At 35.0% G+C, this 13254-nt stretch overlaps 1 pseudogene; it reads right to left on the reverse strand.

Moving 5' to 3' along the window:
- Nucleotides 1–4981: 4981 nt before the first annotated feature.
- On the reverse strand, nucleotides 4982–5107 carry LOC145249141 (U2 spliceosomal RNA; annotated as a pseudogene).
- Between the last annotated feature and the right edge of the window lie 8147 nt (nucleotides 5108–13254).

Genomic DNA, 13254 nt, shown 5'->3' on the forward strand with positions numbered 1-13254 from the left:
CTCTCTATCTCTCTCTATCTCTCTTGCTCTCTCTTTATTTCTTGCTCTCTCTTTCTATCTATCTTTTGCTCTCTATTTCTATCTCTATTGCTCCCTCTCTCTTTCTATCTATATATCTATCTATCTCTCTTTCTCTTTCTATCTCTCTCTTGCGTTCTATTGCTCTCTCTCTCTCTTTCTCTCTCTCTCTCTCTCTCTCTAGTGTAAAATGTGTCTCTCTAATGGAAAAATTTCATTAAACCAAAGGCAACGAAAGAAATGAAGCGATGAAGCAAAACGATCAAAATTATTTCCATCTCTCTTGCTCTCTCTCTCTCTCTCTTTCTATCTATCTATCTATCTCTCTTTCTCTTTCTATCTCTCTCTTACTCTCTCTCTCTCTTTCTCTTTCTAATGGAAAAATATCATTAAACCAAAGGCAACGAAAGAAATGGGGCGATAAAACAAAATGATCAAAAGTATTTTACTGCTGAATTTCAAAAAGGTATCAATTATTAAATACCGGTCATTCGCCCCCTTCATTTTTTTTTTATTTTATTTATGTAATATATTAATATTAAAGCTATTTCGCTCCCTTTTTTCACATACCTTTCACCAATGCTCGACATATCTCTCTCCCTTAATATATTGGAAATAATAATGATAAGGTCGGTCATTCACCCCTCAACTTAAATAACAACAGAAATAAATGAACAACCGCCGCTCTATGATCTTAATTGCCTCCAAACGATTTCTTTTTCATTTTAGATATTCTTAATCAAGGTCTATGCCGATCAAAAATAAACCTACTTTGCAGGAATCTGTTTTTTAGTCGTTAAGTTTTAGTTGAGAATACAGAGATACACGCATGCACACAGACGATGTTTTTTTTTATATTATTGACATGTTCAAAGATCACTAAAGTAGAAACGAAAAATCAACTTTACTTTCCGAGGTTGCCATGTTCCTCTCTAACGCATTTAACACTAAAATCTTCAGCGGTAGTTCTGTAATGGCGGCTGTTCTAACGAAGGCAATTTCAACGACAGCTACGGTTATGTTTGGATATTAAACAGAAAAAATGGAAACAATTCAACCTAGAATTACTCTTTTTATTTTTTTGTTCTTTTTACAGAAACTGAAATTATCTGCGCAAACTCCCGAGAAAGTTGTTCCACGATTATGTTTCGTTTCGTCTTCAATTCAATTTCAACTTCGAAATGATTTCTTGTTTTTATTCGTTTTGCTAGGCTCCTAGTTTTCCGCCATATTTGCTATTTTATTTTTAAACTTACTTCCGTTTTAAAAATGGCGCTTCTTTTCTTTTGGTATTTTCTGAACGGTTATTTTGGTTTCTGTTTAGACACACGCATACATATATACACAGAGACACAGTCACATACATGCAAATGAACACACACACACACACATATATATATATATATATAATGTTATCAAAGAATAAATCTATATATCTAAAAAAGTGAAAATGTATGTGTACCTGTGTACATTTGCCTACCAAATAACTTTATCAATTTTCAGTCTAGAGACTCGAGATTTGACCTGTTTAAGTTGCACTTGAAAAATATCATGTTAAGTCAGCTAGGAAGCAGCTCCGCTAGAAACGAACACTTCTGGGAAAACTAACCCCAACTCATAGAATTTTCGTTTAGTTTTAAGCATAGGTAGGGAGTAAGGAAAATTGCAAGCAAACAAACAGAGGAGGGAAACAACTGAATGAAGCTCAGATGACATGAAAAAAGAAAACGATAGATAGGCAGAGGTAGCAAGGAGGAAAAAGGACATCGCCCACTAGATTTCGATAATATATATATATAAATATATATATATATATATATATATATATATATATATATATATATATATATGTATGTAGTGAGTATTCATAGTCTGTAGAGACTGAAAAAAAACAATATACAAAAAGAAAAAGAAAAAATCGACGATACAAAAATATATACTAATACATAAACTTTAATGATTCATTCAATACAGAACTACATCATTAGGCATAAGGGATATAGGTGTTCTTTGTATCTAGAAGACGACAGGTTGTGTTAGGTAACAGATAAGACGTGTGATGATGTAATTTCCTTGTTGAATAGATATATATATACATATATATACATATATATGCATATATATATGTATATATATAGAGAGAGAGATAGATAGATAGATAGATATGTATAATGGTCGAATTGATTATTTTCCTAGATATAAATCCAATGAAACCGACATGGTTATTAATGTGCTCATTGGAGGGCAGATCTGGTATATAGTCTGTTTATTATTATTGGTTATACATTTGCATACATGTTTCTGTAGAAGTAACGGCGATGAGGGTATAACATTTCTTGAAATCAAACCGAAAACTTAGGCCAATAAACAACCGCCAAGTTAAAATAATGTCAATACTTACTCGCTGCAACACCTTAACCACACGGGATCATACTTCTCACTCTTCCTTAACCCACCCCAACCCACAATCCCGTCCTAACCACACCTCTCTCCAACGCCCCTATCTGCTTAGATCCATACTTTAATCAAGAGCGTAAACCACACCCGAATATCTTATTAAAAACGATTGACTTTCGTTTGGATATCGTTTCTTTTTTTTGTCTGATGAAGTTGTCTCTTTGAATTGGGATTCCACTGAAGCATGTATGCACATACGTTACCAATAATTTTTGTATAATTATTAACAGACTATATCTATCTATCTATCTATCTATCTATCTATATATATATATATATGATTGTTGAGCTGGATTAAATCCGACGATATGAAATAAAATGGAGGTGGAAGGACCTGGATACTCAACGTTTCGCCCGATTTATGCGGGCTTCTTCAAGAGGGATGGTTATTGACGAGAGAGTCGGAGGATTGGGACTATATATAATGATGGGGGAGAGCAGCGTGTTTTCCTTATGTAAATTAGATGTCATATATACATGTATATACATTTTATGAAAGAAGAACTAATTAGAGTAAACTAGTGTAGTGGATTACGTCTAAAAGATAAAATATCGTAGAGATTAAAAATTGTGTTTGGAAATATAGCGGTGATAGATTAAATAAATAAAATGACACGAGATTACGAAAGAATCTTTTTTTTTCTTTTTTCTTTTAAATTAGAAATAATTGAATTGGGATAAAAATAGCGCAGTAACTTAAAAGATGGTGTCTAAAAATAAGAATAGGAGGTGATAAAATGGAGTCTAAAAATAGATAATGATAAAATACAGTAAATAAGTAAAATAAAAATAAAATTAAGTGAAATTACCAATTTTTTTTTCGCGTTTAACCGGTGTCTAAGTTGTATATACATGTATATATGACATCTAATTTACATAAGGAAAACACGCTGCTCTCCCCCATCATTATATATAGTCCCAATCCTCCGACTCTCTCGTCAATGACCATCCCTCTTGAAGAAGCCCGCATAAATCGGGCGAAACGTTGAGTATCCAGGTCCTTCCACCTCCATTTTATTTCATATATATATATATATATATATATATTTACGGGAGGAACGAAAGGAAATTAGAAGAAATCCTTAAATGGAGATTATTGCGATAATAAAAAGCTCAATATGTAAGGTGAGGCTTAGATACAAAAGGAAATAGGAAAATCGATAATACAAAAAATCGATAGATACTAATGTATAAAAATGTAATGATTCGTTAAATAAGGAAATTACATGACATCTCTTAAAAGTTACCTTACCCCGCTCTCCTCTTCTGATGAATATATCTTACATATTATATATATATATATATATATATATATATATTGTATCGTAAATTTATGTACAATATTATCATTTAAGAATTTATTATTGTTATTTTTCGAACGGCGTTCACAGCTATTTTTCATATTCCGCAAGGCATTCTAACCCTAACCCTAATCCTAACCCCCTCTCCTCTTCTGATGAATATATCTTACATATTATATATATATATATATATATATATATATATATATATATATATATATATATATATTGTATTCTAAATTTATGTACAATATTATCATTTAAGCATTTATTGTTGTTATTTTCCGAACGGCGTTCACAGCTATTTTTCATATTCCACAGGGCGTTCTAACCCTAACCCTAACCCCTCTCTTCTCTTCTGATGAATATATATATATATATATATATATATATATATATATATATATATATATATATATATATATATTGTATCCTAAGTTTATGTACAATTTTATCATTTAAGCAGTTATTGTTGTTATTTTTCGAACGGCGTTCACAGCTATTTTTGATATTCCACATGGCGTTCCGCTACAATGGCCACGCAATTTGATCGTATTTCTCCCTCGCTCGCGGCTTTGATGGCTTTTCAATCAGCGATGACACAACTTCTGTTTCCCTGTTTACGTTCCTCATTCATCGAGTAGCCATGTTATCATTGGCGCCCATCAATAGCAGAGCATTCGCTTACTTGCGTGTATTTTCCGGGATGAAACACGTTAAGAATCGTCAAATGTCAAGTAGAGCGCCAAGAAGGCGGGAAAATTCGTTCGGGCGATTGTTGAAACGAGCATGGATTATGGCGAATTCAAAATGCCTAGGTGAAACGTTCAGAATTGCTTGTCCATCTACAGTGTACATTATTGTTTTAACGCCCTTAACAACTCGGCATGGAAAAATAGCGGTCAGAATTTTAAATCGAAAGCACGCTAAGAAAAAACAAGGCATATGGCTATTAGTCGCGTGCTCTCGTGTAATGAATGAATGCGTGAATGTAGGATTCACATGAAATTCTTAAAGATAAACTAGAATGACCGAAAAATGGGCTGAAATGACTTAAATAAATAAAAAGAAAATGACTTAGAATGACTTTAATGAACTTAAGGATGAATTGAATGACCTTAAGAATGACTAAAACGTCTAAAACAAAAAAAAACTTGAATGATCTGGAGAATGACTTGAATGGCTTTGAAACTGAGTGCTTGTAAAGTGGGTGATCATTTTACATTGAATTAATACAGAAATGTGATCCCCCACTTTATATTACAATAAGTACCGCATGTAGTAAGAACATATACTACACTTTGATCTTGGCCAAAAGGCCAAGAAAAGAGTATTTATTTGCTCCCCCACCGAGCAAATTAGGCCCAAGGCCGATTTTTAAAGTGAGGAGTGAAGGGGGAATGGAGACCAAATCCCCGGGGAGTAGGGGAGCTGGATAGTGACAATTGGTATGAAGGGTTTCCCCTACATTGACCAAGGTCTTATATGTGGGTTTACCCCCACATATTGTCTTTGCTTGCAGTATCTGCCGGACAAGATGCTACACTTTGATCTTGGCCAAAAGGCCAAGAAAACTTTAAAAGCTAAGAACAGCATCTATTAACAACAGACCTTTGATCTTAACCAAAAAGGCCAAGCACAAAAGTGTTACAGACAGACCGACTGACGGACCGACGGAGTGACTTATAGAGTCGCTTGCACGCGATTAAAAACAAACAGCAACAAAAAAAACGAAATGAGTTTATCCAGATGCATTTTTTACGTCTACGCGTTTAGCAACAGGAATTAGTTTTCCAAATAAAAAGTGACGTCAGGTATATATTTGGAAAGCGTAGTGTTATTGACTAAGCAACGCCTAGAGGTGGCTAGTCGACGTATATTTTTATGATTATTAAAGCTAAAAATGTTGTCAGTTAATATGTTTTAGAATAATCAAAATATTTAGAATAGATATTTATTTACATTCATTTAGGGATATAACCTAAAAATGTTATTATAACATAGTTCACAGCTTAGAACGAAATGACATGTAAAAACATCAGGTGATGATTTTAGTAACGTAATGACGTTGTTTAAAAGGGAACTGTTTTGGAGGGGTTTCTTTTTTTTTGCGATACATGGAAATTAGTTAGTGTCAGACAGATAGAGTGTAAAAATCTAGCATCAACGTTGCAACTTTCCAAAAAGAAAAAAAAACATTCCGGAATAAAAAGTTCCCGAGGCTCTGTTGTTTTTAGGATTAATCTGCTTTGCAGCTTCCCGTCAATTAAAACCAAACTTGGATCATATATGGTCCCGGTTGGCCAGATGTTGAAACCATAAACAAGTATTGTTCGTCGTTTGTGCTGTAAAGGTATTCATGTATATTATTGTTCCGTCATGAGCTACATTTAAATGTACATACACATACAACGAACTGTAGATCAGACGATCACAACGCTAGACAGTCGTAGATACACGTATATACACTTACATACAATCATACACTAGACAACAATGTAATTCATAGGCATATACACGAGTCACCCCCCTTCCATGTTATACAGACGCCCACAACACAACAGCCTGTCTCTCTCAAATGGTTTTGATGGAAACGCTCGAGATTCTGGGACATGTTATACTATGTTATTACTAGGGCTGTGATAACAGCATATTCTTTTCATTGTTTTTTTTTACAAGGTGGTCACCACTTATCAAGGCCCGGAAGCCACTCAGGGATAAGGGTTATTGTAAGTACAGTACGTTAGTGTGGATATTTAATAAAGTGTCTACTTTAGGGGGCGGTTCATCAGGAATTTGTTTACGTTGGACTTGAAGACATCCAAGTTGTAGTCAGGAGGGAAGCAGGCAGACAGAACAGAGTTCCACAGGCATGCAGTTCTAAGAAAGAAGCTTTGTTCATGGAATCTACATTTTGATTTAGGCATAGATAAAGAGTGGGGAAAGTTTTTGACAGTGGATTCAGCTAGACTTTTTGCGTGCTTATTTTAAGGTGCATATAAGTTACAATTGATTTTTTTTTTACTTTTATTTTATGCACAATTGTTTCTTTCTAATTTAGCCAAACTTTCTTATTCTTTTTGCTTTGTTTTAATTAACTAAAAATAGATAACTTCTCTTTTTTTTACTGATACATATTACGTGTATATTTATTTATATATATATGCAGGTATACATTTTTGGAACGATAAAATTAAGAAATGGCTTCCATTTTCACATGTGGTCCTCGGTTGATTGACTGTGTCTTTCTGTGTCGGATATATACCCGAGAGTCAAAAGAATGAAAATCATATTCTGTTGTCACAATCCTAGTTATTACAAAAATATAATGAAACCATGCGCCTATATAATACATAATTGTATCTTTACGTTTTCTCGCCATTGCTTTTTTTACTTTGTTGCACTAGACGATCAGCCAATTTAATAAATCATTCGTATGCAAAAAAGTGTCCTATTAATTCATTTAATGATTAATGAAATAAGTTTTTTTTTTGTTTTGATTATACCCATCCTTGATAGAAAAACTACAGACACGCGCGTTGACCGGTGATGATAAATATTTTTAATAAGTTAAGATGATTTCAACTATGAGCTTTAGTTGAAAAAGAAGGAGAAGAAGAGGAAGAAGGTAAAAAATAAATGAATACGAAAAAGAAAAAAAAGAGACGAAAGAAAAAGAAGACACGAACGTAATAAAGGTAGAAGGTAAAGTATGAAATGTAGATGAAGAAGAAGAAGAACAAGAAGAAGAAGGAGCATAAAAGATGATGAAGAAAAAGACGATTAAGAAAAAGTAAAAAAGAAGAAGCGAACGTAATAAAGGAAAAGTAAAGACTAAAATATAGATAAAGAAGTATAAGTAGAAACGAAAAGAAAAAGAATAACCGCCGAGGGGGATGCAGTAAGAGAAGAAGAAGAAGAAGAAGAAGAAGAAGAAGAAGAAGAAGAAGAAGAAGAAGAAGAAGAAGAAGAAAAGGAAGAAGAAGAAAAGGAAGAAGAAGAAGGAGAAGAAAAGGAAGAAGAAGCAGAAGAAAAGGAAAAAGAAGAAGAAAAGGAACAACAATGACAACAAGAAGAAGAACAACAACAACAAGAAAAAGAAGAAGATGAAACAGAAAAAGAAGAAAAAGAAACGGAAGAAGAAAAAAAAGAAGAAGAAGAAACGGAGGAAGAAGAAGAGGAAAAAGAAGAAAAAGAAGAAGATGAAACGGAGGAAAAAGAAGAAGAGGACGAAGAAGAAAACGAAGAAAATGAAACAAAAAAGAAGAAGAAGAAGAAGAAAAGGAAGAAGAAGAAAAGGAAGAAGAAGAAGAAGAAGAAGAAGAAAAGGAGGTAGAAGAATTAGAAGAAGAGGAAGAAGAAGAAGAAGAAGAAGAAGATGAAAAAGAAGAAGAAGCGAATGACATACAGGAGAAGGTAAAGAATGAAATGTAGATGAAACAGAAAAAAGAAGAAGCAGAAAAAGATAAAACAGAAAAAGAAGAAGAAAAAGAAGAAGCGAACGTAATAATATGAAACTACATAATCGAAAACACTAGACAGTATATTACAAATAGATGAAAACAAGAAAAGACATTCTCCAGATGTGTTTATTACATCTGCGCGTTTAACAATAAAAATTAGTTTCCAACTAAAAAGTTACGACAGGTGAAAGTTTGAGAGAGTAGTGGTTAAACTCTCACTCGCTTTCTCTCTCTCGCTATCTATCTCTCTCCCTATCTCTCTCGCTCTCTCTATCTCTCTCGCTCTCCCTTTCACTCTCTCTCTCTCTCTCACGCTCTCTCTCTCTCACGCGCTCTCTCTCTCATGCGCTCTCTCTCGCTCTCTCACACTCTATCTCTCGGTCTTTCTGTCTGTCTGTCTCTCTCTCTCTCTCTCGTTCTCTCTATTTTTCTCGCTCTATCTCGCGCACGCTCTCTCTCTCTCTCTCTCGCTATCTCTCGCTATCTCTCTCTCGCTCTCTCTCACTCTCTCTCTCTTTCTTTCTCTCTCTCGCTCTCTCTCTCGTTCTTTCTATCTCTCTCGCTCTCTCTCTCGCTCTCTCTCTCTCTCTAGCGCGATCTCTCTCTCACTCACTCGCTCTCTCTCTGGCTTTCTCTCTCTCTCTGACTTTCTCTCTCTCTCTCTCTTTTTCTCTCTTTCTCTCGCTCTCTTGCTCTCTATCTCTCTCTCGCTCTCTTTCACTCTCTCTTTCTTTCTCTCTCTCCCTCTCGCTCTCTCTCTCTCTCGCGCTTTCTTCCTTACGTTCTCTTCTTTTCATTCCACTATTGACTTTGCAGCACTAGACGATCAAAATTCGTTCGATTGAATAAATCAATCCAAGTTGGAAATAATAATCAAATTGATTAATTAATGAGATCAGTATAAAAATACAAAAACGCATGGCGGCCAGCGAAGGAAAACGTTGTTTAAATTATTTGAATTTTTAGTTTTAAATGTAGAAAATAAGGAAAAAGTGGACCAGAAGGTAAAGAATAAACAGAAGAAGATGAAGAAGGGGAAGTAAATGGAAAAAAGAAGAAAAATAAACAGAAGAAAAAGTAAAAGAAGGACAAGCGAAAGTAATTGCATAGGATTACGAAATTGACAATACCGGACAGAATTTTTAATCAAAATCTCTCATAATAAGAATGGCTTTCTCCAAATACGTATATTAAAACTGAAATACGATAAACCCATGAACTGATGTAGAAATATTTAGATGCGAATGCCTCAAAATATGTTAAAAACGAGTTACCCACCCATTTACAGACTCTTCCTACTCCTAGTTAATCTAGAGTCAAGTACTCTCGTGAAAATTAGATACACTTCCAATATTCGTCCGACAAGCAAGCCTTGCTTACGTCACCAGTTTTCTCGAATCTTGTTCAATATATTTTTTAACTTTCTGAATATTGTGTCCCGTTTCTTTGTCATTAATCTCCTATCTTTGGGGTGGATGTTTATATAGGATGTGGCTGTTAAGCCCGAGTTTATGTGGGAAGTATTCACAAGGAGGAGATTGTCCTCGTCTCTCTCTCTCTTCTTACTCTCATCCTAGTCTCTTTATTTTCTCTGCTCTTATCCTAAAAGTCCACGGTGTCATAGTGTGCTTCACCTATTTACGTTTACTTAGCCCTGACCGTTTCCTCCCACGAAGACATGCCGGTGTTTCTTACAGCCAGAGTGCGTTTGAGTTAGTCCTTTTTTTAGCGCATTTTTAAGGCTTCTTCTGGTCTGGTGCCCTGGACCAGTTTTTCATATAGCATTTGCTTGGGGAGCATTAAGTTATCCATCACGTGGACGTATCCTGTATAGCGGAGGCGGTGGTTGATGATGGTGGTCTCAATGCCGGTCACTGGGGCGCGTCCCAGGACTTCAATATTGATAATGTGGCTCTCCCATGGGATTTCCAAAACCTACCTCAGTTTATATAGCATTCAATTTTTTTTTATATCGCTTCTGTACAGTATCGACGGCACACATGCGGACAGGAGCGTGAAGAGGTGTACTGCCCGGAACACCATAATTTTAATGGACAAAACACGTTGTTGTTGAATACACGGAAGTTGAGTCGACCAAAGGCGGAGTGGGCTGGCCTAATCCTGTGCTTCACATCCTTCTTGCATGTGGAAACAAATGTTAGGATGCTTCCTTGGTAGGAGAACTGGTCCACTTCTAATGATTGGGCGTTTACTGTGGTGTTGAAGTTTGGGAGCATCAGACCACATGAATTGTTAACGAGGGTGTTGGTCTTGTCTGTGTTGACCTGCATCCCAAAACGTTCGTAGGCAGAGTCGTATGCGTCTGCTAATAACTGCAGGTCCTCTGTCGTCTGTCCTGGGGTAGGAGAATCCGGGCGAAAATCATACTCGCGATTAGTAGTAGTATTTCCCCAGTAGTTGTTGCAGTTATCCCTGCCCCCTTTCTTAAAGATGGTAATTTTTACGTTTGAGAAAACATCTACAAATTTTACATGTGTATTTACGGTAATCGATAACACATAGCTATAATGTTATACATCTAGAAATTTCTAATAAATCGGCATCGGTAATTGTATCGGAATCGAATCGAGAATTTAGTACGGAATTAGTAATTGAATCAGAATCGGGAAAAATATTGATATCATCCGATCATTAATATATATACATGTGTGCGTGTGTGTGTGTGAAAGAGAGAGAGAGAAAAAAAGAGAAAGAGAGGGGGATAGTTCCTCCCTCATAAGTTACGAAACAGCTGAGCCTACCTGTTTCAAATTTCACACAAAGGTAATTTATATGTCTGGCGGTGTTCTTAGATATGTTTTGTACAGAAATCTATCCGATAAGTATCGAAAATCGAAAAAAATCCGATCCTTAAAAAAAAACAGAAAAAAACAGACTCACTGTTATCTGGAGATGTAGCTAAGTGGTAGAATATTCGGCTACAGAATGACTCGCATTCAAACCGGATTATATCTCAGCATTTTACTTTACTTTTTGTCCTTTTTAATGGGCTTGATTTACGACAAAAGAATTTAAAATTACCGCAAGTCATTTGTTTGTTTGCATATTTAAAATAAAACATTCATCAAGGGTGACTTTCCGGGATATTCATCGTCAAACTCAGATATCAGCTGAGATGATATTGTAAACAAACAGACGGAATTGGAAAAACGATATCATCATTTTTTTAAATTTTTTTTATTTATGCGAATTATTTATTTATTTTTGCGAATTATTCCACCGGGCAAATTATTCCTCGTAATATATAATACTCAATAAAGGATTGATTCCATAATAATACATATGCAATCTGCATAAATTAAAATATCATGTTTAAGCATATCGTACGACCGGGCAACGTCGGGCCTCAAGCCAGTATATATATATATATATATATGTATATATATATATATATATATATATATATATATATATATATATATATATATAGAGAGAGAGAGAGAGAGAGAGAGAGAGACAGACAGACAGACAGAAAGAGAGAGAGAGAGAGGGGAGGGAGAAAGAATAAATGACAAAAATCTATATTTCAGAATTTATGATGTTAACCACCTTATAATATATTCCTTTAATTCAGTTGACTTATACAATTCTTGACAGTATCTCGTAGCGCGAAATCAATCACTTGATAATCATATCGATCAGTGAATCTATTATGCCCTTCAAAATTCAATGCCCAAAATTCAAAATGGCGTACTGGACACATATTAAAGGTATATGCACGTTTTCTTCCAATTTTCGGATTTTAATAATGTCAAATCAAATTTCATTTCCTTTTGAGGGAGTGATTGTTGCTATTTCTTCTGATGAGTTAAGGGCATAAGAGATTCAGTGATTGATATAATAATTAGTTGATTAGTTTTGCGCTACGAAACAGATAGTGTCAAGATTTGTATAAGTCAACTGAATTAAAGGAATAAATTATAAGATGGTCAACATAATGAATTCTGGAATATAGTTTTTTGTCATTTATTCTCTATATTGCTCTGTAATTACATTGAGCTTCTTAAATAAGGATTGGTATATATTATAAGAAAATATATTTCTGCAGATATATATATATATATATATATATATATATATATGTACGTCAGGTACTGTCATATGCTACTGGTACCATATAACCCAGTACTACCTGCCTCATGGTTGGGTCACCGGCGACTAAACTGGTTCCCCCACCAGACTTGTTTGGTGAGGAGGGCGGCTAGTCTCCCTGAAGGATTAAAAACAAGACCTTCCAAAGGGCGAATGAACTCTTTTTCTTGGTCAACGGCCAACTAGCACCGTGTATATTTGTGTGTCTGTATATGTGTATTGGGGTGGAGAGGGCTCCCGTAAGCCGTGGTGAAGGCAACCTTTCTAGGAGAAGCAAATCTCTGATTTAAAAAACCATAAAGCGGAAGACCATTACCCGCATTAAGCTGGTCTGCAGTTTAATTTGTTGCTGGCTATCTTGCTCTTGCTTGTTGCTGGATCTCAACATTTTGAACCGAGAGAGAGAGAGAGACTTAGCTGTCGTACAAAGCTAAGACTCTGTAACATCATCTTTGTATAGATACTCCCTCAGGTATTTGGGCTCATGGATTTTAAATGTCTGAGGGAGTGGCACTCGTCTGAAAAGACGTTGCATTCATCATCATATATATATATATATATATATATATATATATATATATATATATATATATATATAATCATTCACAGACGGTTGTTTCGTTGTATCACAGTTCTTCCGACACCTGGTTGTGTTTTTATTTGCATTTTTTTAAAACTATACTTATTTTTTCTCCAAGTTCTTATATAAAGAGTTCTATAAAAGGTTCAGCGAACTAGTTACATGACTTTGCGACGGGCATTGCCAATTAAGTCGACCTTCCGCCTAAGGGACCCAGTTTGACTTAGCCTCTGATGTCCTATCTTTCCAATCAACTAATGAGCCGCAATGCAACTGATTTCAATTGCGCTTAATGATGTCAACAATAACATCATTGTCTAAA

This window comes from Euprymna scolopes, chromosome 27 (genome assembly GCF_053919585.1).
Source record: "Euprymna scolopes isolate OS-2025 chromosome 27, ASM5391958v1, whole genome shotgun sequence".
Taxonomy (NCBI): Eukaryota; Metazoa; Mollusca; class Cephalopoda; order Sepiida; family Sepiolidae; genus Euprymna; species Euprymna scolopes.